We start from the raw sequence: 25,148 nt of genomic DNA on the forward strand, positions 1-25,148 counted from the left end.
AGAGGAGATGGGATGTATACACTAATGCACATGAGTATTCATGACTGCTCTGTGAATAAGTCTCACTGTAAATTAATAAATCTACTGCATGATCTTTGTGTAGTATTGCTTTGTAGTCTTAGAGAACTATTTTTATATTTTGATTTAAATTTCTGCCCAACATTGAGCGAGGTTATTGACTCTCCCAGATGCTCAGTTTCTTCATCTGGAAAGCAGAGATAAAATACCTTTCAGTGTTGTTACAAAAATTAAACGAGCAATACATCAAAAGCACTTTCCACTGTGACTGACACATCGGCAGGACTCGTTGAACGGTAACAATTATTATGAATACTAAGAGCTGTGGGTAATTCCCAGAAAACTCTTCAGCCATTGTGACCCTGTTTGCTTTTTTTATTTTTTTATAACCTCAGGCAAATAAACAAATGCATGTGCGCATCTGTTACATCATGCAAATAAATAATTGTTATCTGTGTGACATCATACTAATAAACAAGGTTTTGTTTAGAAACGGTGCCACTGATAATTATTTCTGACTGATAAAGAATACTATGTGATGAAATAAATCATTTAACTATGGGTGTGTGTATTTCTGTAGGTCCCCGGCCCCCTCCAGTGTTGTAGACATGATGGGAATTCAATAAAATATAAACTCTCCTTGATTTATTGCTCAGTCAGCCTTCTGGATCACTGGTCAAGGAAAATAAAAATATTGGTTTACAACCTCATGCTCAGAATTTCCATGCTGAATCTTTCACTGAAAACCAGATTTTTAGGAATGTTGACAAAAAAAGTTAAAAAATGAGGCAAGGTACAGTTTATACTTCAGAGGATATCTGTTGATTGTCACTAAGCCTGAGCCTTTTACATCCTAGTCAGGTGGGTAATAAATTAACTATAGAAAATAGTCATTGAAAGACATCATAGAACACTAAATAAAAGCACAAGCCTTGGAGTAAGTTTGCATGGAGTTGGCTTCTCGATATTTGGCTCTGTGATTGAACTCATTGAGAAATAGGGATGATAACAGCTATAAACTTATGGAGGAGAGAAATGGTGACAAGAAGAGGGATAGAGAGCCATCAGAGGGGGAGTTAGTGGAGGAATTATAAATAGTGTGATCAGGGAAGGCATCCCTGAATAGGTAACCAAAGAGCTGAAAAAGAATGGAAGGTGAGGGGGGCGGAGCAACATGGCGGCGAGGAGACGCTGCGAGTAAGATCTCCCATTAAAAAAAGTTAATAGGGAGGAAAAGCGGCAGGTCCCAGTGAGAACTGGGACATGGAAGATAAACGGGTGACTCCAGCAAACTACCCGAAGAAGAAAGTGGCCATAAAAGAGGACGAGAAGGGAGGGAAGCGCAGAACCCTGCTCCCCTCCCCCGCCCACAGAGGCGGCACTCTCCGACCGGCAGAGAGGAGGAAAACAACAAACCAAAACGGCCAACAAGAACAAACGACGCAGCAAGCGGGACTGTGAGTGGAAAGGAACTATTGCAGCCACCACACCCCGTGAACGGGAGCTGAGGCGAACCCTGCAGGATTCGCCGCGGCGGTGAGCGAACAGCTCCGGGCGCCATTAGAGAAGAACAAAGAACCCGGGAGACGCGCACACAGCCCGGGCTGCCGGTAAGCTTGTGCGGAAAAGCAGCGCGCTGGGCGCGCTTGAAAAGCAAGTGCAGACCGGGATCACGGCTGCCCAGGTCCCCGCGCCTGCGACCTAGGCCTGCGGGGAGACGCGCGGAGGTCCTCACTGAGGTGAAGGTCCCTCCCTGAGTAAGCAGGAACCAGGCGCCCAGGCACGGGAGCGGTGCAAAAGGCGCCATTCCCGCGCCACTGAACTGGGCTACAGCCCGCGTCCTGGACCTGAGGGCTTTGAACTGAGACCCGGGGCACGAAAATTCGGGGCGTGGGTTCTCCACGATGGTGGGGCACAAGGCAGACACAGCACCCCAAAGCTGTTGAGGTGTACCCTACCATTCCCGCTCTGTTCCCTGTCCCACGGGGTGGGGGGAGGCGAAAAACAGCCCCCCAAGGACAATAGGAGAGATCTCTGGCGCCACCCAGCGACCAGGGAAAAAAAGTCACTAACACCGCATAGAACAGGACTTAAGACTGCTTGAAAAGGGCAGAAGGCTTCTGGAGGACCCAGTGGCCAGCCGGGAAGTTAGCCCACGCCAGGCCCCTTCCAACCAGCAGTCTGAGCCCACAGAGGGAGCAGGCACCCACGTCCGGGGCAGACCGGGTGCGCAGAAGAGTGTGCCTGAAACCGGAGGCGCAGGGACTGCATCCCGCTTCGCCATTTTAGAACAGGGACATTTCTTCAGTAAAAACTGCCTAAAAACAGCAGAAAGCTCCCCCAGAATACAGAGATGGCTCCTGGAAGAGCCAGAGGGGAGCGGAGAAGTTCACCCAAGATGCCAGTCAGTCCGAGCAACACAGTGTCCCAATGCATACGACAAATTAGAAAACAGACAGTAGGGAGTAGAAGAACCACACGCAACCTAACAACTCCTCAGGAAAGAAGCACACCACAAAAAGAAAACCACTCCCCAGATTGCAACGACAGCAACTTGGAAGAACTTCTGAGCCTTCCAGAAAGAGAATTTAAAATTGCCATGATTAAAAAAGTGATGGATCAGAAGAAGGAAATTGAGTCCCTAAAGAGGGAAGTAAAAGAAATGCAGGAGATCAAAGAATTAATGGAGGAACTAAAGAACTCTGGGAAAAGCAATGAAAGCAGAATAGATGAAAAGGAAGAACGAATAAGTAATCTTGAAGACACAGAACTAAAAAGAACCAAAACAGAAAAGGAAAGAGAAGTACGAAGGAAAAAGAATGAAGAAAGACTTCGGGAACTATCTGACTCCATGAGGAAAGGAAATATAAGAGTTATAGAAATTCCAGAAGGAGAGGAGAGAGATGTAGGAACAGAGAAAATATTCATGGATATAATTGAAGAGAACTTCCCAAATGCGAAGAAGGAGCTGAAAATTGATATACAGGAAGCAAGAAGAACACCAAACTTCCACGACGAAAGGAAAAACACAGCAAGACACATAATAGTAAAGCTCCCAAGAATCCAGGACAAGGAAAAAATAATGAAGCTGACAAGAGGGAAGAAACAGATAACATTCAAAGGAAAACCAATCAGGCTGACATCAGACTTCTCTGAAGAAACACTACGGGCAAGGAGAGAGTGGAGGGACATAGTCAACAGACTCCAAGAAAACAGATGCCAACCAAGAATACTCTATCCCGCAAAGCTCTCTTTCCTCCATGAATAAAGAATATGGAACTTACCAGACAAAGAGAAACTCCGGAATTTCATTACGACTAAACCCCCACTCCAAAAAATACTACAAGGAATCCTAAAGCCAGAACCTCAGAGGGACGAATAACAACGAAAGAAGACCAAAAAAAAAAAAAGTTATTAAAAGAATAAATAAATAAAATCAAAGGAAAGACAAACATAATGGCAAATACAGATACTAACATATCAATATTAACTCTAAATGTAAATGGACTAAACTCTTCAATAAAAAGACACAGAGTTGCAGCCTGGATTAAGAAACAAAACCCAACCTTTTGCTGTCTCCAGGAAACACATTTAGCTACAAAAGATAAAAATAGGCTCAAAGTCAAAGGATGGAAAACAATCCTACAAGCAAATGGGCCAAAAAAGAAAGCAGGAACAGCTATACTTATATCAGATAAAACAGACTTCAAACTCAAAAAAATAAAAAGAGACCCCAATGGTCACTACATTATGATTAAGGGGACAATACTTCAAGAAGAAATAACACTCATTAACATATACTCACCAAACGAAAGAGCACCAAAATATATCAGACAACTGTTGTCCTCTCTGAAAACAGACATCAGAGAAAACACATATGTAGTGGGAGACTTCAACACACCACTATCAACAATGGATAGATCAACAAGACAAAAAATAAGTAAAGAAACTAAAGCTCTAAATAAGGACCTAGAGCATTTGGGCTTAACAGACATCTATAGAACACTAAACCCAAAAAAAACGGAGTACACATTTTTCTCAAGCGCACACAGATCATTCTCCAGGATCGATCACATACTGGGGCACAAGACAAACATCAACAGATACACCAAGATTGAAATCATACCAACCATATTTTCTGACCACGAAGGCATCAAACTAGAAATAAATCATAAAAAGAAGGCAAGGAACTATCCTACCTCATGGAGATTAAAAGCCACACTACTGGAAGACCACTGGACTAACGAGGAGATCAAAGAAGAAATTAAAAAATTCTTTGAATTGAATGACAAGGAGGACACCAATATCCTAAATGTATGGGATGCAGCAAAAGCAGTAATAAGAGGAAAATATATAGCAATAGAAGCTCACATCAAAAAACAAGAAAGAACTCAAAGAAACAACCTAATCTCGAAGCTCAAAGATCTAGAAAAAGAACAACAAAAAAACCCCCAAAACCAGTAGAAGAAAAGAAATAATAAAAACCAAAGCAGAAATAAATGAAATTGAAACTAAAAAAACAATCCAAAAGATCAATGAAACCAAGAGCTGGTTCTTTGAAAAAATCAATAAAATAGACAAACCCCTAGCCAGGCTCACAAAGGAAAAAAGGGAGAAAGCACAAATACACAGGATCATAAATGAAATAGGAGAAATCACAACGGACACAGCAGAAATCAAAAGAATAATCAGTAACTACTATGAACAGTTATATGGAAACAAGTTCAACAATCTAGAGGAGATGGACAAATTCCTACAACTCTACAATCACCCAAAGCTAGATAAAGAAGAAATAGAACACCTAAACAGACGAATTAGAATTAGTGAAATTGAAATGGTAATCAAAAACCTCCCCAAAAACAAAAGCCCAGGACCTGATGGATTTACAAATGAATTCTACCAAACATTCAGAGACGAATTAGTGCCTATCCTTCACAAACTCTTCCAAAAAATTGAGAAGGAAGGGACAATACCAAACACGTTCTATGAAGCCAATATTACACTAATACCAAAACCGAATAAGGACAACACAAAAAAGGAAAACTATAGGCCAATCTCCCTAATGAACACTGATGCAAAAATGCTCAATAAAATTTCAGCTATCAGAATCCAACAATGTATCCATAAGATAATTCACCAAGACCAAGTTGGATTCATTCCAGTGGCACAAGGATGGTTTAACATCCGAAAATCAATCAACGTTATCCAACACATCAACAAAAAGAAATATAAAAACCATATGATAATATCAATAGATGCTGAGAAAGCTTTCAACAAAGTGCAACACCCATTCATGATAAAAGCCCTTGAAATTCTTGGGATACAAGGAACATACCTCAACATCATAAAGGCCATCTATGACAAGCCAACAGCCAGTATCATTCTCAATGGTGAAAAGCTGAAAGCAATTCCATTAAGATCTGGAACAAGACAAGGATGTCCACTCTCACCACTGCTTTTCAATATAATACTGGAAGTCCTAGCCAGAGCAATAAGACAAGAGAAAGACATCCAAGGAATCCAAATAGGAAAAGAAGAAGTCAAACTATCACTATTTGCAGATGATATGATAATATACATAGAGACCCCAAAATCTCCACAGAAAAACTAATTCAACTCATCAATCAATTCAGTAAAGTGGCAGGATACAAAATCAACACGCAAAAGTCAGTAGCCTTCCTATACACAAACAATAAATCTGAAGAAGAAGAAATAAAAAAAAAATCCCTTTTATTATCAAAACAAAAAAAATCAAATATTTGGGAATCAATCTAACAAAAGAGGTAAAGGACCTATACAAAGAAAACTATAAAACACTGTTAAAAGAAATAGAAGAAGACACAAAGAAATGGAAAGACAGCCCCTGCTCATGGATTGGAAGAATAAACATTATTAAAATGGCCATCCTACCAAAAGCAATATACAGATTCAATGCTATTCCAATCAAAATCTCAATGGCATTCTTCAAAGAAATAGAACAATTATTGATGAAATTCATATGGAATCACCAAAAACCCCGAATAGCCAAAGCTCTACTGAAAAAAAAAGAAGGAAATGGAGGCATCACACTCCCAGACTTCAAGCTCTACTACAAAGCCATAATCATCAAAACTGCATGGTATTGGAACAAAAACAGACATACAGACCAATGGAATCAAATAGAAAATCCAGAAATAAACCCACAGATTTATGGTCAACTAATCTTTGACAAAGGAGCAAAGACTATGCATTGGAGCAAAGAAAGTTTGTTCAATAAATGGTGCTGGGAAAACTGGGTCGCTACATGCAAAAGAATGAAGCTTGACCACTACCTCACACCATACACAAAAATCAACTCAAAATGGATTAAAGAACTAGACATAAGACCTGAAACCATAAAATACATAGAAGGAAATATAGGCGAAACACTACGTGATTTGCATATCAAAGACATCTTTACAGACACATCACCCAAAGCAGTGATAGTGAAGGCAAAGATAAACAGCTGGGACTACATCAAATTAAAGAGCTTCTGCACAGCAAAAGAGACTATAACAAAAACAAAGAGAAACCCCACCAACTGGGAGAACATTTTTGCACCCAACACTAATGATAAAGGACTGATCACAAAAATCTGCAAAGAGCTGATGAGACTCAGCAACAACAAAGAAAATAATCCAGTCAAAAAATGGGCAGAAGAGCTAAAAAGAAACTTCTCTGAAGAGGAAATGCAAATGGCCAACAGACATATGAAAAAATGTTCAACATCACTTGTAATCAGGGAAATGCAAATCAAAACTACCATGAGATACCATCTCACACCAGTGAGAATGGCACATATTAAAAAAACTAGCAACAACAAATGTTGGCGAGAGTGTGGAGAAAAAGGAACTCTTCTGCACTGTTGGTGGGAGTGCAAACTGGTCCAACCACTATGGAGAGCTGTGTGGAGATTTCTGGACCTACTAAACATAGAGCGTCCATATGATCCAGCAATTCCACTCCTAGGTATTTACCCAAAGGACACAGAAACATCAATTCCAAAGAGCACCTGCACCCCTATGTTTATAGCAGCACTGTTTACAATAGCTAAGCTTTGGAAACAACCCAAATGCCCAAAAATAGATGACTGGATCAAGAAGATGTGGTACATATATACCATGGAATATTACTCAGCATTCAAAAAAGATAAACACATGCAATTTGCAGCAACATGGATGGCGCTGGAAGGGATCATGCTCAGCGAAATAAGCCAAAAAGAAAAAGAAAAATACCGGATGGTCTCACTCATAGCAGGAATCTAGAGAACTTAAATAAGGGACCAGGAAAATGAATATAAGAAAGTGAAAATCAAAATCAACAGAAAACTATGAACCAGAGACACTTTTTGGGGGGTGGGGTGCGGGAGGGGAAGATTGGGGTCAGAATGGGGCGTTTGCAATTGTATGGGGGAATATAAAAATAAAATTTATTATTTAAATAAAAAAATTAAAAAAAAAAAAAGAATGGAAGGTGGTGAGAGTTGTTTTTGGTAAGAGGATACCAGCCAAAAGGAACAGAGTAATATCTTTTTTTTTTAAAAGATTTATTTATTTATGCATATAAGAACTGGGGTACAGGCCAAAGGTGCAGGGGGTGAGAGCATTTACCAGAGACAGAGTGGGAAGCAGAACAGATAGACTGACTGAAATACACTGCTGAGGGAAGCAGCGTGTGAGAAGGAGAGGTCTGCTGCGACATGTGGGTCAGCTCCCTGGCTGGGGATCAAACTGCAGTGGCTGAGGTCAGCTTCATAGTGCTGAGATTTAACCCCTTGTGCCACCAGGGAGGCCCCCATTCTTCCCAATTTTCAAGGCACATAGACTCCTTTCTCTGTGAGGAGGTTGCCAGAGCCATTCAAGAATCTAATTTAATTATATTATTAAATCATTTTAATCCTGGAGAAAGGTAGTTTGATATTGTTATAGCCTTTATGTTTCTGTGCTTAATACAAAAACATCAATTAAAACAATCCTTTCTTGGGCAGCCCAATGAGAACTGAGAGGAACATGTTTCCTGCCAAATTCACTCTTTCCAGAAACCAGGTAGTTTCTGGGCCTCCCTGGTGGCACAGGGGTTGAGGCGCAACCTATGAGGCTATCTGCAGCCACTGCAGCATGACTTCGATCCCCTACCAGGAAGCTACCCACATGGTGCAACAGACCTCTCCTGTCTCGCCCGCTGCTCCCCTCAGCAGTGTGCTTCAGTCTATCTGCCTGTTCTGTTCCCCACTCTGTCTCTGGTGAATCCTCTCACCCCCCCACACCTCTGGCCTGTACCCCAGTTCTTGTATGCATAAATAAATAAATCTTAAAAAAAAAACAACAGGTAGTTTCTGTAATTTGCCAAATTCAAGCCTCTTATTCCAAACTTCTTGAAATCATTTGCATTTCATAGCTGTTCTTTCTTACCCATCTTTTTCATGCAAAATAAATTCATGTCAAGCATTGGAAAAGTTACTGCTTAATTTTCCCTGTGATTACAAAGCAAATACTCTAACAGTCTGAACTCCCAGCACCAGAAACTCTGCTCTTGATGATTAGATATACCAAGCTGCGAGGGTTGAGGAGGGCAGGCAGCTCTCTGTAATGACTTGTTTCAAACTACTTGGGAAAACCACTGCCGTTGACCCAAATCTTCCACTTCTCCTTCTTTTCCCTAAGTCTGTTTGAAGAAACCTTTTAATGATTTAATAAGAAGAGCACGTGTTTTCATTATGAATTCAGTTCAGAAGGTCTTGCTACTCTGAAATGCAAAGTTGCAGGGTGATTATCTTTGACCAGCAGACTTTCAAAAGATGCTCCAGAAATGATCCTACCCCCCACTTTAATCTTTCTTGTCATCTTCTCTTAATCAAGCACCCTTCATTTAAAGAAACTATATGCGCTATGCACATGTATGGCTCTGCGTTATGATTTGTACTCGTCCATATGAATCTTCCAATCAAGAGAAAAATGTAGAGATTGGATATAAGTGATTTGGAAAGAAGGGCAATTCATTTTATTCACTCAGGGCTGAGGACTGCCTATTTGATTACATCATTACAGGGCTAAAATTTTAGTAATTAGCATTCATGTAATTTGAAGCACTGTTGGAAGGAGAGGACATGGAGTAGTGAGGAATCATGGTTTGTCTCCAAGGATCAGACCACTTAGCTGACTCTTCAGTGCTATGAAAATGCCCTTTCTTCCCCTCAAGCATGGCAGAAGCAGTGGGAAATTGTCTATTATTTTATCTTTATCTTTTTAATTTAATTTGAAGTTATACTGGTTTATAACACTGGCAATGATTTAGAGGCATAGGATGGAACCCTTCAGGTCTATGTTATACCCACCATACCCACCACCAAAGCACTGTAAGCCATCAACCATAGTCCATTGTGCCCCCTTCCTACCTTGCTCCCCACCCCCAACATTTCTAACAAACTTCCAGGTGATACTGATGTTCTCTTTGGGCCACACTTTGAACTACAGGATTCTAGACAAGTAATTCTTAAATTGCATCCAAACAATCTGGGAATGTGTAAAATGCAAACTTCCTAGATTTCTCTATCCCCAATTATGAAGTTTAATTAGTAGTCTAGTGTAGAGCCCAGGAATCTGCATTGTCTAAGCCTGTAGAAGAATCTGATATAGATTGTTTGGGAATCACACTACAAAAAATACTGTTCTAGATCTTTGCTTCATTAATTAGCACCTCTTTTGTATGTGTTTTGACTTCTCCCTTTCCTAGGGAGTTTCTCTAAGACACAACATGTCCCTTATTTGTTTATAAACACTTATGTAGCACTTACAGTGTGCCTGGCACTATTCTACGTGCTTCACATATATCAACTCATTTACTCCTCACACAGAGCCCATCCTCAACTTGCAAATGATGTATAGAGAGGTCTAATTACTTGCCCAAGGGCTAAGGCAGTGACTGGTAGAGTCAGAATTCAAAGTTGGGTGCTGTGGCTCCAGAATTCTTGTACCTGGCTACTAGTCTGTGTTGTCCCCAGACATCTTCAGTCACCCTTGGAAAACAGGGAAATTAATGAGCTCAGTTGGAGCAATTTTTTCCCAGGTTACTCCCTTGTTTGAAACCTGCTTTGGAACTGCACACACTTTGTGAGATCTGTTAAGCTGGGGTACAACTGCTTTGGAGTCCATACCATACTTAATACCTCTCATCACAATCAGTTGCAAATGGAAAAACATATTTCACTCATTGCTGTGTCTACCTAATGTTAAATAAGTGATTTCAATTCAGCAAGCTCCTAGTATGCATTCATTATGAGTGAGGCTGTCTGCGAAGTGTTGGGAAGAATGCAAAGAGAAATTAAGATACCATATTTGCTCTCAAGAAACTGACAACATGGTTTGGAAGATAGATATTTACACAAAATTTGTTTTTGGAACTAGGTAGAATATTTTTAGTGTTAGACAAGAAGTAAAACTAAAAGCTGTGGAAGGTAAGAGGAAAAGAGTGATCACAAGCACAGATGAGGGACAGTGCAGGTATCTAATACACCTGGAGCAGAAGACAGGCATCTGAGGAGACTGTGGTGGTTCTGATGCAGGATGTCTACCTCCAGTCCGTGTGGAATTTGTTATGTAAACAATGGATGAACATGTTTTTTTCTATTTTTTTTAATCATTTGAGAATGGAACTTACAGAGCTTGTTTTATTTTATTTATTTTTCTAGCAAGAGGAGAGACAAGTTTTTTATTCAGTACATATGCAGGTGTTTACAAAAATGTGTGACTCAAGGGGGCAGTTAGAATTTAGGGTTTATATACCATCTTAATAGAAAGGAAGGGGAGAGAAGAGCATTTATGGGAAAATTAAATACATTTAGGAAAGATAAATGGGTCCTTTGCACAATAGTTGGGACATAGGATATTTTTGTGACAATGTCTGTTTAGACATTTTCTTTTTCCAGTGCCAACTTCTTGCCTTTGGTAATAGGAGTGAACCTTCTCCAGTTCTGATACTCCATGGAAGGAATTCACAACAAATCATTCTTTATATCATTCTGCTTTTAGGCAGATAAGGGAGGTTTAAAAAAACAAAAACATATGACATGTAATTAAATTAATTGTGTAATTAAAAATTACAACAAATTCGTGCTATGTATTCATTTACTTAATGAATAAAGTCCTCATGCTATCTTAATGAGGTAAATTCTAAGATCTCGATTTAATGGGTGAATAAACCTAGAATGACACTTCTTACTCATATAACACGTCAAAGATAACACAGCCAGTAGGTAGTAGAGACTGGATTTGAAATCATATCTGTCTGTATATTTTCTAAAATATCTTGTTGAGAGTATAGCAGGTAAATATTGGAGAAAAAAAGGCATATGTACAGGCTTTGACCCCTTTGATGGAAAACAAAGAACAAGTGCAGGAAAAGATTTAATAATATTTGCAGGGTTTATTCAGAAAGTTAGGATATAGGCTACCTTCCCCCTACCCCTTCTTCATGAAACTTTAGTAATTTAGACAATTATCTGGGTGAGGCATAACAAATACCTATTCATTTTAAATGAAAAATGCTTTGGGGTTGAAGATTTGGACATTTAAAATCTTCACTTTGAATACATGGACTGTCTATAAATTCAAAGAAATTCTTTATGTGAAGTCATTGTGAAGAGCCTATTGTCTTACTCTTCACAGAATGTTATTAAAAATCTGACTTTTTTTTTCCCAAATGAAATGAATGTGATAGATCCTCTCAAAACTATTATTTGTTCACAGGTTTGGTTTAACAGTTATTTGCATCTCCCTATACTTCTGATTGTACCACTTCTAGCACTTTATGATATTTAATGGAAGAAGAAATAGGTAGTAAGAGTATGACAATAGAAGCTCTTAAAATAAGATTCTATTGTCTTACTACAATCATTGTTATTTAATACCTGCTGAGGGAATTCTCAATACAGGAAAGGAAGCAAAGGGAAATAACCTTTCCTTTCCATGATGTGGGAGAAGCCAGAGAGAGGGACCTGTATCCTATTAATCTTCATATTCCTGATGCTGTGCATAGCCCAGGGCATATATTGAGAGATCAAATTTATTGGCTAGTGGCTACAGATCAAGAAATCAAGCCATGTGTTGACAAGGATGTGGAGAAAAGGGAACCTTTGAACAATGTTAGTGGCATGTAAATGGATGTGGTCATTATGGAAAACAGTATGGAGATTCCTCAAAAATTATTAGACATACTATATAATACTGCAATTCCACGTCTATGTATTTATCTAAAGAATACAAAAAATGCTAATTTGAGGAGATACATGCACTCCCATGTTTAGTGTAGCATTAGTTACAGTAGCCAAGAATGGAAAACAAACTATATATCCTTTCACGACCAATTGGATTACGAAGTTATTGTCTATACCCAATGGAATACTACTCACTTATAAGAAAGACATGGATGAACCTAGAGGGTGCTATGCTTACTGTAATAAGACAAGAAACAGATGAGATGAAGACAAACACCATATTATTTTCCATATGTGATGGATAAACAAAACAAATGAATGGGAAAAGCAAAAAAAAAACAAAAAAACCCAAAAACCCTTAAGTCTATCAGAACAAAATGGTGGTTACCAGAAAGTAAGGGGGCATGCAGGTGGGTAGATTGGGTAAAAGGGTCAGTTGTATGGTGATGAATGGAAGCTACTTTCTATGGTCAACATAATGTAGTATACACACGTCTTGATTTGTAAGGGGACACACCTAAAACCTACATAATGTTATAAATCAATGTTACTTCAATTTAAAAAAAGAAAGAAATCATGCCCTCAAAAGGAACCTCTTCATATCCAACTCTGGCCCTAGATTTTAACTTTCATTTCTACTGTCCTTTCCATTCCACAATGCTAATTGTTTAGGCTCATTTATTCACTAATTTACTCAACAAATTAGTGAAAGGGTGTAGGGTAAGTAAAGTATAGGTTGGTGTAGGGTAAGTAAAGTATCAGGCTTTTCTGCCCTCCAGTCATTAGGATTGATGATGGATCCTTTTGGTACTGAATACATGCTTGACTGTGGGCACCTGGAGTAGGGTGGGGGCATGTGCAAGTGGGTGCACCTGGGCTAAGGCTGTGCTTATAAGGGTGGCGTCACAGTGACGCCAAGAGAGCAGAAGCAGAGAAGCAGCAGAAGAAAACGCCAGAGAACTCTGGAGAGTCCAGGCAGGCCTCCCAGCCTCTTGGCACCCCTTGCCAGCTGTGTACCTGGTAAATCCCAATAAAAGCCTGAAAAGCTACTGGGAGCTACTGGACTTCTCCTTTACCCAGTCTACTCAGATCAGAGAGAATCTGCTCTGTGTCCTCCTGCCACTACAGTTGGTTTTCAGTGGACCAAAACCTAAACCAGGCACTGGGAACAGGAAAAAGTCATGATCTTGTTGACCTTGAGTTTGTGGAGCTGATGAAAAAAGCATAGTAAGTAAACAAATAAGGTGACTTGTGATGTCATTGAATTATATAATAATAATAATGCTAGCACTTACTCTTCAAAGTGCTTGTAAGTGGGATTTCATCTTAACTTCCTAACACTTCCAAACAGGTACTTTTATTATCCCCATTTTACAGATAAGAAACTTCTGCCAAGGTGCAGACCATCTGACTGTGAAGGCTGTGCATTTTGCATTGCTAGTTCTAATATGATGTGGAATAGTGTCTGCTTGCAATCCCATCTCTCAGTCACTGGAGTGGACACAATATAAACTACTGGTCCCCAGACTGCTAATTATAGAATCACCAGGGAAGCTATTAAAAATTCCAATGCTGAGGTCAGAGACAAATAAACCTAGAGGTGGAAGCCAGGTATCAGTATTTGTTAAAGATTTCCAGGAGATTCCAATACACAGTAAAGTCAGGAACCACTGTTACAAACTATAAGAGACTAAACAAAAGTAAGAATTTTTATTTCTTTATCCCAGTACTTTGGGAGACTTGGTTTCTGTTTTTTTGTTTTGTTTTGTTTTGTTTTGTTTTGTTTTTTAAGACTTGGTTTCTGAAAGTTCAAGATCAGGAGAATGTGGATGTCCAATTTTAGTTCTCCAGTATCTTTTGTATCATATGTGAGCTTGGATCCACGTTTGTTGAATCAGTCTCTGATTAAGCAGAGAGTGTTAAGTTCCTAGTGACAGGGCAGGCACCTCAAACTTAGCTCAGGGATTGGTTATAAATAAAATTAGTCAGGTGTTTTCAGAATGCCAGAGGCACAGGTGAAGAGAAATTTATATGGATGCCTCTGCTGTGAACTCTTGAGCAAATGAACTGCCACCAGCAGCTGATGTCACCAAGGCTTGAAGAAAGGGGTTTGATTGTTTTTTTAAAGAGGAGGTAAGGTAAAAGAAGTCAATTACGTGTAGGGCAAGAAAACAAGGAATTTGAATTAGGATGTGTTTACCATCCATGATTGCCAGCTATGTGACTTCATATACTTTCTTTTTTATCTTCTCTCATTTTAGAATAAAATTAGCATGGGAAGAATACTTTCCTATTAAGGTTGCTGTAATATAGAATGTGACTTATGCATATGAACAGTTTAAAATAATTCGAAGTAGTTGCTGCTATAGCTGTTCTTGCATTAAAATAATTCTGATTTTTCTCTGACTTTATTCAAATATTCAGGCCATAGATTCTAAGCCTCGCACAAAGAGGCCTGAGACTAATAAACTTCTGTACCAAATACTAATTCTGAAAGGAGAGTAGTTTGTTTCCTTTTATGCAACCTCTGAATTTGCCTCTTCCAGGCAAATTATCAATGGGTAGTTAGTTCTACAAACCACCTTCCCTCCTTTTTGTTTTTCAAATTTTCTTGAAAAGGGCCAGTGCTTGGAAAGAGTAGGTTTGGAGCATATCCAGAAAGGCCAGTGTACTCTGGGTTGGTTGAAGAGGGATTATGAACTTAAAAAAGAAAATCCGAGGCTCTTTGTTAGTAACCTCAGACAAAGATGAGTCCCAAAAGAGGTCCCAGAGAGAACGGGAAGGAGAAGACTCACAGGAAAAACAACTTACATGAAACAAAATGTGAAACAGCGAACTAAATTTCCAAATTGAGGTTGAGGTTTAAGGACAGCATCCATGATGTGCCTGTTTTTGCACAGTATTAGCATTGGAAGAAGCCCCTCCCCCAACCAAGATGTAGAAAATGGAATCTGTCAAATGGCCTATAAGTGATCAAAACTGTAGCAGATTTTTGTTATCTGAGCGGTTTCCATGATAGTCATCAGTCATTTGGGCACCTGGTTTAGAGCAGTAGAGAAACACCATTTTAACTCCAAGAAAACTCAGAAGATCATTGTTGGGATCTACATGGAGTGAAAAGAAAAATCTTGAGATGAGCCAAGCACATAAACTAAAATTTCCTAGGATCATGAAGATGGAGCCAAAGCCTCATTCTGGATGTTTAGACATGTCAGAAGCTTGGATTACCCCCTAGTGCTTTGTCACTAACTTTATGCAGTTACTCTTCATTTCTTTGCTGCTACCAGGTGCTTCCTTTTGAAATGGTGCTTTCATGTAACTGTAGCCATTGTGTTTTTTTTAGCTATAGCCATGCATCAGGACTTCTCATGATGACTCTAAGCACAAACATAGATTCTGATGAGGGGACTGGGGAGAAGGGAAGGAGAAAGGGTGGGGGGAGCGGGAGGGAGAGGAGAGAGGGAGAGAGAATATGAATGAGAATCAAACACATCTCATTTCTTTGAGCCTGGCTCACTGCTGAATTTCCAGGTGGAGAACTGGATCAGGTATGCAATTCTGGTCAATCAGCTGCATTTCAGGAGAGCAACTTTAGGAAGTCCAAATGCTGCTGCTTAGCCTCCAGCCTGCTAGTCTACTGTAAGGGACAACTCCCTCTGAGGAGGGAGTTGTTGGGCAGAATGTGGGTTGGGCAGAATTGTGACTGAGATATTCTGTACTTTTCTAGGGGTAAGATAGAAATGGGATAGTAATTCTGACCCCCAGGGGTAAGATTCTTCATTACAATACAGCTGTCTCTGAAATAATTTCTCTCCCCTTCTACCTACACATACGTGCATATACTCAGATACACATTCTCTCTCTCTCTCTCTCTCTCTCTCTCTCTCTCTCTCTCTCTCTCTCTCTCACACACACACACACACACACACACACTCAAGGCCACTCCTTAAAATGATCCATGCCTAGAGTCCTAAGTTCTCTGGCATGGTGGAACTATGTGCATTTGCAACTTCAAGATTCTATAACTTTCCTGTCAGAGCCAAGGGTCAAGCAGTAGGTTTGAAAAATTAATCTTCTCTATAACTAATGGGAATAATAGGCCCATTGACAGTTGTCACATGAGCAATTTATCTAGAGGAAAATCTCTTTTAAATTGTTACTTAGCTCATGGATGGTTCTCCTCAGGTATAGCACTCATAGAAAGAGAGGAAAAACTTGACAGTGCCCATTGCAGAGGCCTCTGCCAATGGGCAGCAGTTAGAAACTCACTAACCCTTGATTATCTAAATTATGAGGGTGGCCACCCACATTTTCTACATGTGGCTCCAACCCTCAAACCGAATGTTAACATTCTCTTTCTTAATAATGAAAAAATAGGCAAGGGAAATGCTTTCTCTTTTTTCTACAGAGTTATAATGATGAATATGCTATTTTTGACCTAAATAAGAAACTTGAAAGTATCAATAAAAAGATAATAATGGTCTAAAGCAATGGAAGATAGGATTTTGAGGTAGCAAATGAGCCAGTTGCCCCTGCCATTCCTCAAAAGAAAGACATCTTTTAGGGGTTATGAGAAATCCAATGGTTTTTGGAAAATCCTTGGCAAATGTCTAAAAATATGTTTCAAATGTTTCAACTCAAACAAATTAAAAACATATTTTTTTCCTGGCACTTTCCTCCCTCATTTTAAAGAATATGTGTATTTTTTCAAGGAAATTTTAGGCATGTGGCTCTAATTTTCACTTAACTCATCATGATATTGTTTCATAAGAGTTGCTCTGTGACTAAAAATCCTCATAAGTCCTTTTCAAAAATAAGGCTGTATTTCTTGGAAATAGGAAGGAAGTCAGAGAAACCAGAGTTGGAAAAGGGCAAGTAAGTCATGCAGGCTTTTTCCTGACAGGACAGGGTCAGCCCTGCTCTCTTTAGCAACCTGAAGCCAAGTGTTTGCTGGAAAGATAGTCCTGGAAGAGGAAGGGGACCTCTTCCCTCATGATTCTTGGTGGAAAGTAGCAAAAATCATACCAAGCAGCCCTGATATTGCCCATACAGAGGCATCTGGTCGACTAATGGTTCTCCCTTTGAAAGTCATTGGGCTTTATATTGTTTTCCATGATCTTTGAGAAGGTCTTTATGCCCTCCTTGTTTCTCAGGCTGTATTCCATTTCCGTGATTCAGTTAGGCTATGGACAGTTCTCTTTGTGGTTAATGTTGATAATAATGAAGTTTTTCAGATAGTTCTCAAAAATGGGCAGGTTCCTCTGGCAATTCATCTCAACATAAGCTCAACCAAATTTGTTTTTTCCCAATTTGATTTTCCCCAAAAGGAAAGTTCTAGTACCTTCCTTTTGACTTTTTTCTTTGAGTACTTCTGAAAGAGGTGGTTTCTCTATACTACAAGAAGACACCTGAGCATACAATGCATGCATGTAAACACATGTCTATATATCCATATATGTATGTGAACACAGCTATACCTAATTTTCTCATTCAGTCTTTAAACAGATTTTTATTAATACTTGTGATATTTCAGGAACTGCCCAAGATATCAGGGATTCAAATTTGGAAAAGACAAAAATTCTGGCTTCAAAGTACAGTGGTTGAGAAGATAAGTTAATAAAAGATATAATGAAGCGCAATGATATTAAAAATTAAAACAAAGGTGTTTTCATCTACATAGGGACAATGAAGAAAGTCTTCTAAGAATAGCTGACAGAACTGGTCTGTAAAACTGAGGAGATATTCACTGTACAGACTGGAGAAGATTCATCTAGGCTGAGTAGGTCATATGAACCCAGGCATAAAAGTGAAAACTCCCAGCCCATTTGGAGCCCAGCCAGTCTTTTGGCATGACTGGGGCTAATGGCGAGAGATGGATGAAGAGAGGCCTAATGGAGGGACAGGTAGGTTGTGGAAAGAGTTAGGACTTTGGGCCTCCCCGGTGGCGCAGCGGTTGAGCGCTGGGTTGCGAAGCTGCCTGCGGCCTCTGCGGCAGCGGTTCGATCTCCGGCTGCTCCCCGGCTACTGGAGGAGGGTCCCACATGGCGCGCAGACCTCTCCTGCCGCCCGCTGCTCCCCTCACCAGTGTACTTTGGTCCTTCTGCCTGCTCTGCTCCCCGCTCTGGCTCTGATGAATTCTCTCACCCTCCCGTGCTTCTGACTGTACCCAGTGCATGTACAAACAAAACAAACAAACAAACAAACAAATAAATAAAACATGCCTCTATAAAAAAAAAAAAAAACCAAACAGTTAGGACTTTATTCCAATGACAATGGAGCTGATAACAGGATTGTTTTTTAGAAAAAGTTTTGGTGCCTTTCTGGGAGACTAATTTGGAAGTGGGGTGCAGAATGAGACTAGAGAAAAATTCATCTGAGATATTTTTATAAAAATCAGAGTGAAAGATGATTCATACTTGAATTAAGGCAACATCTTACAAAGGTGGAGACACAGGAGAAGGGAGGAAAAACATTAAGAAAGTTAAATGGACAGAATTGGTTGCCTGTTGGAGGGAATGGGGCAAGATGAAAGAAAATGAGTATTCAAGGATTATGTGGAGCAGGATAACATATGGATTTGGAGATGAATGAATTCTGTTTAAAACATGGCGAATTTGAGGTGTCTGTGGGATACCATGTGCACAAATAGTAGGCAGCTCTCACCAAATCTTCCAGGCTCTGATACATGACTGTTCATGAAACAGAACTGGCAGGAGTCAGATATCTTGACCAGTTAGATTTCTTTGGTTGAACTTTGAGAAACTTTCCACAGAAAGGAAGGGTCCAGTTTTTGCACCCGTAGACACTAACCCTCTCAATGACTATTCAGGTGACATCTCACCAGGTCCTTGTCATGAGCACCCCATTGCTAAATGTGCACTTTGCCCCTGTTCTTGCAGTTTTTGTGCTGCTTGTTACCAATTCCTGTCTGAGGAGGATTTTACTTGTGTGAGAGGGGGGATGTGTCAACAGTGCCTGTGCACCATTGCATTGATCTCAGCACTCACATTTCATAACCTTTATTTTGTTCTAGTGTTCTCTGCTTTCTTCGTTAATGTCTCTGAGTTTTATATACTTGATAAAAATTCTGTCTCTGATAATCTCTGGAATAAAGTAACGTTCATTTATATTAGAATTTAAATTGTCCGTAGTGTGGCTATATCCCCTAAAACCATGATCGTTATTTTCCTCTTCTTGAGATTTATTTCCAACAGTCTGAATAAATCCAGCATTCACCACAGCATTGTCTCCAGACATCTCTGCCCAGGGTTCTTGCTCATATGCACAAAATACAAAGCACTTATCAGCACTATTGCTCCTTTGAAATGGGATCTTGTCCTGTCCCATGACATGCATCTTATGTAATTTTACTATGTAATATTATTAGTATAGCATGTATTATTAATTTTACTATGTATTATTAGCTTAGCATGTATTATTATTATCACCATTTACCTTATGGCTATGTCTTCTAAGGGAGTGTTTTTATACTGCCTTTCAATCACCCAAAATGTCCTGTTAATTGGTGCAAAGTTAAGAATTCAGTACTTAATAAATGGATAACAGTCTCTGCAGTGACCTTGGAATCTAAAATAAAATGAATATTTCAGTCATATAGACCTGGATTCAAATTTCCTCTCAACTCTTTAGTTCATGTTTGCTTTCTAACCGCCCAAAACCTGTCCCCCATCTATAAAGTAGAGATAAAATGTGGAAACAATTGTTAGAATAATACTGGTTGCATGAAGTGCCCCAGACATTGTTTTGAAAACTTCAATATATTAATTCACTTAAGCCTCATGAAAATCTTGAGTTAGATATTATTATTATCATTCTCATTTTCCAGAGAAGTAAAGTCAGAGTAAATAAGTGACCTGATTGAAATTTCATCACAGACTTACCGTAAAGATTTAATAAGGCAGAGCCTCCCTGGTGGTGCAAGGGGTTATGATGCAGCACTATGAAGCTATCCGCAGCCACTGTAGCATGAGTTCCATCTCCCTCCAGGGAGGTGACCCACATGGCACAGCAGACCTCTCCTGCCTCGCCTGCTGCTCCCCTCCTCAGTGTATTTCAGTCACTCCTCCTGTTCTGTTCCCCACTTCTGTCTCTGATGAATCGTCTCACCCCACATCTCTGGCCTGTACCCCAGTTCTTACATGCATAAATAAATAATTTTTTTAAAAAAAGATTTAATAAGGTAACAAATAAAAGCACCCAACACAATCTCTGGTACATGTTAAATAAGTGCTAAGTATATATTAATTTCTTTCCCTCATCTTGCTTATTTAGTTCATTTTTAGGGCTCAGAGGACTTGATGGGGAGCTCAAACAGATAATAAAATAGAATGAGGAGGTAGTTTTGAAAGTGAAAGGACTATTTATTAAAATTATCATTATTATCACTCATCAATAAGACATAAGACCTAGACTTACAACTGAGGAACTTTAGTTTTATGGTAGCAGAATCAAGAATACACAATGCAGTTAAAAAGCATGATTCAAAATTTAAAAAGTCATGATTTCTACTCATCATTTTTCCATCTTTGCAGTTACAATGAAAGTTGTATATAAAATTACTTTATTCCTGCAACTTTTCAATTGTCTCTTCTTTGCATTTGTCCTTTTCCTTTCCTACTTGGTGATATTTGGCTTTGCCTTCTAGGATCTTTCTGGGAACTTTGTCCAGTTTCTGCCTAGTTCTGACCACTAGACGAATGCCCACGAGAATGGTTGTGCCATTTGCCTTCTCCCATTGTACTTGTTAAATGTAGGTGACATTTTTCTTCTTGTAAACCTGGACCACTTGAACAATTTGCTGCTTTTATATAGTGTCCTCACACAACCTGAACTTTGTCATCATTTCAGATAAGCATGGATAGTACATTGTATTTCTGTCTCAGCTCTGTGCAAAGAAGGGCAGTCCTAATCTCCCTATAAATATGAGAAGCTGTGCTGACATCCCCTTTATAGTTCTTGCTGCCATCAGAAATCACAAAGTTATTGAACTTCATGTTGGCCCCTGGTGCTTCAGCAGTGGCTGCAAAGACTCTACTCATAATTTTTAAGAGCCATCTTAAAAATAAAAATTGTTTCTTTAGTGCCTTCTGAATTCACTTGGTATTGTGGAATTTAAAATGAATTTCTCTTTCTTGCCTTAGTAGCACTGAAAATCTGAAGAGAAAAGCCAAACAGAAGTTCCATAAGTTGACCATGAAATCAACATATGCAATCTTTCTTTTCAAAGTGTTTGTTCTTGAAGTTTGAGGGAGACAGATCCAAGAGATGAGAGATAAAGACCTTTACTCTACATAAGACTAATCTTCGCAGTGTTTCAGCATATTTTTGTCTTATGAGCAAATTCATAATTACTTTGTGTTTCAACTCTTTTTAAGTCAAGTCATCTGTATGTCGTAAAGTATCTTTGAACTAAATTCACATTTATCTCTCTCTCTGTCTTTCCATGTGTATTTCATTTCCTTTAACCACTGGTTTTGAAATCCCTTTGCCCAAAGCTTTTGTGTTTGTTTGGGCAGAGTTTCCCCCACACACCCTCTAACTTGTCTTTTAGTCAGGGATATGTTTCATTGTTCAGTGTCCTGAACAGTGACTACTGGTTAATGCAAGTGAAAAGATTAATCTCAGGAATAGTCAGTTCTTTGCAACAGTGTAGCCATCATCTTTCTTGTGGCACATTTTAAAGTCTGTGCATGTTACTCTATGTGTCTATCTTTTCCTCTTTGGAGTAAAGATAGGAGGTAAATCTAATGACTCCAAGAGAGGACAGAAAGAAAACTCAGTAAGAGAACAGAAAGGAGTGAGAAAGAATGGAGTATAGAAATATTCACAAAGGCCCTTGCCTCCAGTTCCCATGATGCTGTAAGCCCTTTGGTTTACTACCAATATAACTGGGGAGATATTGAAAAAACAAACAACAGTCAGAAAAATTGCCACAAACCAGCAAATAAAGTGTGACGACCATATGGTAATAATGAAGAGAAACATGAACTCTCACATACTGTTGGGAATGTAGACTGGTCCAGCCCCTTTGGAAAAAGTATGGCAGTTTCTCAAAATATTAAAAATGGATCTACCATATATATGATCCAGCAATTCCTCTTCTAGGGGTCTACCCAAAGAATACAAAAAATACTAATGTGAGGAATATATGTACTCCTCTGTTCATTGCAGCACTATTTACAATAGCCAAGGTATGAGAACAATCTAAGCATCCAAAGACAGATGAATGGATTAGGAAGATATGGTACATATACACAATGGAATACTACTCAGCTATAAAAAAGATAATCTCCTGCTATTTGTGATAACACAAATGGACCGGAGAGTATTATGCTAAGTGGTTTAAGTCAGAAGGAGGAAGACAAATAATAGATAGTATCCCTTATATGTGGAATATAGAGAAACCAAACAAAGAGTCAAATAAAGCCAAACCAAAACAAATCCTAGAAGTCTAACTGTAGAACTGAGGATACTTGGGGTGAAGTTGTAAGAACAAAGAAGTGAGGGAGCACAGTGGACTGTGATGTACAACTGTGGTTCTTTTTGGTAGTGATTACAGTGTGGTAGCAAAACCCAAAGGGAGAGATCCTATGCCTCTAATTCCTATGCAATGTTATAAAACAATGTTTCCTCAATAAAAAAAAAAAATAGTAAAAAAAGAGTGTGACCAACATAGACATCAAGCAAGTAGAAAAATTTCTGAAAACTCTTCAATCAATATGTTCTTTTGCACTATTCAGTGGCTCCTGGCATTGATAACTGGTTAGCCCTTATCATTTATTTTCACTAAAAACAATCTTTCTTCAAGGGCAGAAGTCACGGTTTATATTTCTTTCTTTGTAAGTTTTCAATAAATACTTTTTCTGCTTAGAGGAATGAGTGAACTTTTATTTTCCATCTGAAAAGATATTCACAATTATAGAAAAAACTGAAAGCAAGCTCTCTTTCCAAGGGTTCTGTACATAGCAACCTTATCCTTTCTATAAGAGACTGAAGAACATGTGCAAAAAATTGGATATTAACATTTCTATTATTCATATTATGGGTGAAAAGTAAGTCTTGGGTCCCTTAAGTAAAATGAAAATGAACTAACCTTTCAAAGTCAAGGTGAAAAGAAAAGGGACATGAAATAAAGAGAAAGCCCAAGAGGATAAGCTCTGGTTATTAGAAAAGTAGTAACTTACTCCAAATAACTTTCATTATCAAATACTTGGCAAGTAAGTGTAAACCACCTTGTAATACTTTTTATTTCCATGTCTCCTATTCTTATTTAACTTCTCATATTACTCTTTTTCCAATTCCACTTATAAGCCCCTTAAAGCAGGGACTCTGTATGTTTTTTCACATACATGACACTTTTTTCGTATATATGTGTGTCTGCTGAGAGTGATTCTGTGTACATGTCTACAGTGAGTATTGTATTTTTCTAATCACATTTAGGGGAAGTGAACAAGAGGATGAGCTAAGAATACACGTGGTGGCAAGTAAAATCTTTAGATGGTGTCAGCACACATATTAATCAATGGCATTTACTTGCATATTCATAAATATTTACAGTATTTTATACCAAATAGTTGGATATAATTGGCTTTATATGGAGACTTGCACCTCTTGTAGATGGGTGATTCTATTGACAAATGATTGGCTGTGTCTAACTTTAAGGAGTTATTTAGTGGCATTCAAAATCAACCATAGTATGAATATCCTTTGAAAGATAATTCCCATGTCTTTCTAATGCCCTTATAAGCTGTTTTTTTTTTCTACTGTCATAACACATGAATTATTTTCTGGATTTGAGCCTGTATTTGACTTTAAGAGCTGGTGCTACTGAAATCAAAGTTTAATAAGTGCTTAGTGTTTATAGTATTCTTAAACTCACCACTAAAAAAAAACAAAACTCACATGGTCAACATAATCATTTAGCTTATAATGTTTCTTAGCTATGTAAATTGTCACTATTTTGTGCGTGTGTGTGCATCAAATATTAGGGGATGGAAAGGCATAGGCCATCATAGAAAATAAAAATTTTTAAATTTTATTTTTTAAAAATATTCATTTTATTTATTTATGCATACAAAAACTGGGGTGTAGGCCAGAGGTGTAGGGGGCAAGAGGATTCACCAGAGACAGAGTGGGGAGCAGAACAGGTAGATCTACTGAAATACACTGCTGAGGGGAGCAGTGGGCGAGACTGGAGAGGTCTGCTGCACCATGTGGCCTATCTCCCTGGCCAGGGATCAAACTCAGGCTACGGTGACTGGTGATAAAGTGATAGCACTGAGACTATAACCCCTGTACCACCAGGGAGGCCCCAGAAAAATCTTATTAATAGGCGATCAAGCACAGACTGAGGATCCAAAAAATGAATTAGAAAACACTTTTTTTTCCTCAAGTTACCTATGATTCACATAAACTTTCTTAAATTGGCACAAAGGAGTATCTACTATGTGATGTCACTCACAATTTATCTTGTCCTTTTGCCCAGACCTATAGGGTTCTAGTTCTTTTCCTCACAGCCTCACACCAGGGCATAGGTCCTTTGGTTTCATTTATCTCTCCTTAAGCAGGGAGGAGTGTCCTCTGCTTTTAAGAGTAGAGAATAAAGGACAGCAGTTTTCAGGACCCAGTTTCAAACTGAAGGCTCCCAAAGATAATCTTTTTATTTCTTTTTTTTTTTAAGATTTATTTATTTATTTATTATTTATTTATAAAAGCACTGGGTACAGTCAGAAGCACGGGAGGGTGAGAGAATTCACCAGAGCCAGAGCAGGGAGCAGAGCAGGCAGAGGGACCGAAGCACACTGCTGAGGGGAGCAGCGGGCAGCAGGAGAGGTCTGCGTGCCATGTGGGACCCTCCTCCAGTAGCCGGCGAGCAGCCGGG

Source organism: Talpa europaea (assembly GCF_964194135.1).
Source record: "Talpa europaea genome assembly, chromosome: 3".
Lineage (NCBI taxonomy): Eukaryota > Metazoa > Chordata > Mammalia > Eulipotyphla > Talpidae > Talpa > Talpa europaea.